Here is a 5,433-nt window from a genome sequence, read left to right as displayed (position 1 = left end):
GTTCAAGCCCCACATCTGGCTCTGCGCTGACAATGCAAAGCCTGCTTGGGATTCTCTCTCTCTCTGTCTTTCTGCCCCTCCCCCTCTCAGGCTCTCTCTCTCTCTCAAAATAAGTAAACAAACTTTTTTTTTTTTTTTAGAATTTTTTTTTTAATTTTTTTTTTTCAACGTTTATTTATTTTTGGGACAGAGAGAGACAGAGCATGAACGGGGGAGGGGCAGAGAGAGAGGGAGACACAGAATCAGAAACAGGCTCCAGGCTCTGAGCCATCAGCCCAGAGCCCGACGCGGGGCTCGAACTCACGGACCGCGAGATCGTGACCTGGCTGAAGTCGGACGCTTAACCGACTGCGCCACCCAGGCGCCCCAGTAAGCAAACTTTTAACAACAACAACAGCAAAAAGTTTTGGTAGCAAAGTTGAAGAGTTCAATTTTTGTAACTTATACATTATCTAACATGAGGAAAGTTACTTCTCTAAATGTAGTTTTTGTCTTGAGTCAAATTCAAGTAGATGGAAACTGTTTTTTTTTCCTATGGTTCTTGGCACATGCTAAGTTCTTCTCCTTCCTCTTTCTTTTCTATACTTCATTTTCCTTCATCTTCCTCTTCTTTTTAGTCTATTATCATTAGTTTCATCATCACTTTTACACATTTACTGACACATCCCTCTACCTCTGTTTTCTCAAGATTCTTTAGTTCCTTGAAAACCTTGCAAAATTACATTATATCTACGAGAGTAGCTGTATGTAGAGCAAAAATGTACATCAGTGACATACAGTTTGAAAAATAAATACTATTTATTCAAATATCTATTGTAAAATGTATTAGGGCTGTTTATAAAATTGCATGGATTCTGACAAGATAAAAAAAATAAGTGATGAAAATAAGAAGGGAAAGAATGAAGTGAAGTCAGAGGAAAGTTTAATACACCAAGGAATTCCATAAAATAATTTTTAAGAATTTGGGCTGTAAATTTGCTTTTCCCAAAGCTAATGCATACAATAATGATGATGGTAATAACCAAAAAAGAGAATAAGGAAAAATTATGTTTCATTAGTTACAGAGTTGGCAAGATGGGATCACATCACCAACACCAGCAGTGGAGGGCAGTGATAACCACTGCTGTTACTAAGAATAGAGACAATTTTTTCCTTTAGTCCTCATGAGGTAAGTACCGATTGGTAGAAAGGGCAATGGCCTTGGCATTCCTCCAGGAAATGAGTCTGTCCCAGAGGGCACTGGTATCACCAGCATTTGGAATTGAGGCATTGACTTGAGACCAAAGTAAGGTTCAATGAAAACTACCCTACAACTAGCCAAAATAGTGTTGTTCCATTGTGGACCTCTATGATGGTCTGACATGACAGAGGAGTAAGTTGTAGAATGCCTTAGAGAGATAGTCTTGGCATATTTTTCAATCCTCAATGAATCCCGCAGACCTAGGTAAAAATTGTGGGGTAGTAAGTTTAAAGTTGTATTCTGATTAGTACCTGGATAGTAAAGATAATACATTGTCAATTTAAGGTGGATCACATGACAATCACAGGCCTGACATCTCCTTGTGAACTGTTAGGAACTAGCAACAACATATGAACAGTTGGAAACTCATTCCATTTCTACACAGGTGTGCACAAAGGAGATAACATATTGTCGGAGTCAACATTTTCCTCAGAAAAGGAATCCAGTTTTGCTTTAACACACAGGAAAATGGCCTGTGATGGCTTCCAGTCGAATCTTATTGAATGTTGTTATAACCTAACGCACAGATTTAAAAATTGATTTTAGGGGCGCCTGGGTGGTGCAGTCGGTTAAGCGTCTGACTTCAGCCAGGTCACGATCTCGCGGTCCGTGAGTTCGAGCCCTGCGTCGGGCTCTGGGCTGATGGCTCAGAGCCTGGAGCCTGTTTCCGATTCTGTGTCTCCCTCTCTCTCTGCCCCTCCCCTGTTCATGCTCTGTCTCTCTCTGTCCCAAAAATAAATAAACGTTGAAAAAAAAATTTTTAAAAAAATAAAAATTGATTTTAATTTATATCAGTTTAATAATTATTTACCTGAAGAAATATATATCCTAATATATGTGTGTTTAATTATTTAATGAAATCTTACAAAATGCATCTGGAAATTCTCATGGTTTTGACATATCTGTTAAAATATATGAGTATACCTGGACTCAACATAATCACCCTTTTATTGAGAGAGGTGGCGTAATATTATGGAAGGTGTTGGAGACTTAAAGTAGAGAGACCTATGTTCTGTTCCAGAATGCACATGAACTTTCTGTGTAACCACGATGGTGTTTAGCTAAGTTTTCTTTCTGGTGAAATGAGAGATTGGTAACAGATAAGTTCAAAGATCCCTTCCATGTACAGATTTGAAGGGATTCTCACTGACTTTAACGTTTAAGCAGTTGTATGTACGTTATCCATGTTAAAATTTTATTCAGTTGCTAAAGCAGCTCTTTCATCTTTCACCAAATACAGCTGAGAATTGTCTCCTCAAGCAGGAGTGAAACAATTACTCAGTCAACAAATCACAAACTAACTACTTAACAAACATCCATAGGTTACGTCAATAAGCAAAATAAGTAATCAAAATCATTCCTATCACCTAAGACATACAGAATAGTCCTCATTTTAGAAACATAAAAACTAGTGACCAGAAAATGTAAGTAGAGTTCAAAGGCCGTACACCTAGCAAGATAGAATTTGAGTTTTGATTTTTCAACTTCAAGAATTATGATCTTTTTCTAGTAAGCCATGCTCTTGATGATATGACAGAGATTTAGGTTATAGAGATAGATAAGCCAAGACATTCTAAAGAACAAAACAACAGTACTCAGTGATAAATTGTGTCAAAATTATTCTTTGAAGATTGTTAGTTTTTCCATAGAAAGCATGCATCACTAACAAGCACAAATCAAGTCACTAGGCTGATAAAATATCTAAAAAAAAAAAAAAAAACCCTGAAATGTGGGGCACCTGGCAGGCACAGTAATTAAAGCATAAGACTCTTGATCTTGGGGTCGTGAGTTCTAGCCCCACATGGGAGAGTGGCAAAGAGTACTTGAAAAAAAATTTTTAAACGTGCAAATGCTCAATTTAATTTATAAATACCCATTATTGGATACTCAATACATTGTATTTACCTTTACATAATTGGAAAAGAAGCATGCATGCCATTTAAAAATTTTTCTGTCATTAAATCTCTGGAAATTGTCAGCTGGGCTTTAAAGAAAGAGGAAGACCAAGAAGATTTTTTAAATAAATAGTTATAAAAAGTATCCCTGTTTCAGCACATGACCTTTGCTTTGTCACCACTTTCCTAAGGAAAGACAAAGGGGGCACTAATGCGGTCCAGGATATACTACCCCCGAATATGGTGTCTGGGCATATTGATTACTTTAAGCTGAAGACATTTGAGAAACAGCCAGTACAGGAAGGATTTTCCCTGAATCAGTTCATAAGATCTTTATGTGAGAAGGACCCTCTCTCCTCCCAGAGGAAAGGATCATCCTTATCTCAAAGAAGAAGAGTGAGATAAATCTGAATGAACAGGTTTTGCTAACTTTCCCTCAGTTTACTACCCTTAGCTCATATGCTTTTTGTTCTGCCACATTTTTCTACCACTTTCTCCTCTTCATCAAACCTGGTATAAAGACACTCAGATTAACTCTATCTTTCTGTCTTCATTTCCATATGAAGTGCCCATGTCAGGTAAAATTTACATTAAATAAATGTGCGCACTTTTCTTAATTTGTCTTTGGTCACACAGACCCCACTGAGAACCAAAAGGATAGGAGGATGAAGGTATTTTTCTTTCCCTCCAGAATAATACTTTCAGACTTTAGCTTTCTCATACGTGAGACATAGAGACTTGTCAAAATAGTATCTAAGGTCCGTTCTGGTCAATAACATTCTTGGAGTTTATTAAAATAATTAGTTGTAGGGGTGCCTGGCTGGCTCAGTCAGTAGAGCATGAGACTCTTGATCTCAGGGTCATGAGTTCAAGCCCCATGTTGGGCATAGTGCTTTGTTAAAAAAAAAAAAATGTAAAACAGTTAACAAGTAGCAGCAATAGAGAAAGGAAGAAAAGAAAAGGGTAGTGTGATTTTACAACGTATAGTAAGTCAAGAAAAACCAAATTTTTGACTAACGATGACTTTGGGATTTTTTTCTTTGTAGGAAACATATCTCAAAATAGCAGAAGATGGCCCAAAATGTGAAGAAGATTTAACATTTATCTCATTCTTAGGCCTTGAATCACTGCATAGAAACCATGATAGTCTAATAATTTCCATTAGATATTATATAATCATAAGGATTTGCAGTTAAATATATGGACTACAAACTTTTATAAGCCACATTTTAAAATGGGGTCAATATCATTAAATTTCAAATACAGAATGTGAAGGAAGTGAACTACTTTACGTTTCAAGTGATATCCTTATTATGAAAACATGAATCTAAATCTGCAGTTGTACTAACCTATTGCCTAAGGCATTAGAAAGAAAATACCAGTATCTCTGTGTATTTCCACAGTTAATTGTTGTACTTTCAAAATAGTGCACGATCAGGGCGCCTGGGTGGCTCGGTCGGTTAAGCCACCGACTTCGGCTCAGGTCATGATCTCGCGGTCTGTGAGTTCGAGCCCCGCGTCGGGCTCTGTGCTGACAGCTCAGAGCCTGGAGCCTGTTTCAGATTCTGTGTCTCCCTCTCTCTGACCCTCCCCCGTTCATGCTCTGTCTCTCTCTGTCTCAAAAATAAATAAACGTTAAAAAAATAAAAAAAAAAAACAAAATAGTGCACGATCAATATATAAATTATAAGGTATTCACTGTAATTTTTATTTCTTAATCTTCATAAATTCATTAACAGTCAAGATAACCAGTACCTGGGACAATCTCAACTCAAAAACCATGCAAGGAGGAACCTGAAAATATTTCACGTTTGTTAGATTCTGAATATTTGCATTTAAAAATAAGTATCCCAGGGGCCCCTAGGTGTCTCAGTCAGTTAAGCATCCGACTTAGGCTCAGGTCATGATGTCACACTTTGTGAGTTGGAGCCCCGCATCGGGCTCTATGTTGACAGCTCAGAGCCTGGAGCCTGCTTCAAATTCTATGTCTCCCTCTCTCTCTCTGCTCCTCCCCCCCTCATGCTCTGTCTCTCTCTCCTTCAAAAATAAATAAAAACATTTAAAAAAACTTAAAAAAAAAGTATCCTAAAGATTTAAGGCCAAAAACAAAACTAAAATAAATCAAACAACAATCACAAAAATCGGTAAACATCAGACTTTCAAATGGTAACTAAGACCACCAACCAACATAATTTAGGGTTGGAAAATCTATAACCCACAGTAAAAGGTGTGTTTAGGTTAAAAGAGTATATGTTATTATCTCCAACATGAATTTAAAACGGAAAATTAAAATGAGTT

General features: G+C 37.1%; 1 non-coding gene across 1 annotated transcript; it reads left to right on the top strand.

Moving 5' to 3' along the window:
* Window positions 1–3,949: 3,949 nt before the first annotated feature.
* On the top strand, window positions 3,950–4,022 carry TRNAK-CUU. Its single transcript has one exon. It is a non-coding gene; the product is annotated as a tRNA-Lys (tRNA).
* Window positions 4,023–5,433: the final 1,411 nt, after the last annotated feature.

The sequence above is a fragment of the Prionailurus bengalensis genome, chromosome B2 (assembly GCF_016509475.1).
Source record: "Prionailurus bengalensis isolate Pbe53 chromosome B2, Fcat_Pben_1.1_paternal_pri, whole genome shotgun sequence".
Classification (NCBI taxonomy): Eukaryota; Metazoa; Chordata; class Mammalia; order Carnivora; family Felidae; genus Prionailurus; species Prionailurus bengalensis.
This window is presented reverse-complemented; position numbering and strand designations above follow the sequence as displayed.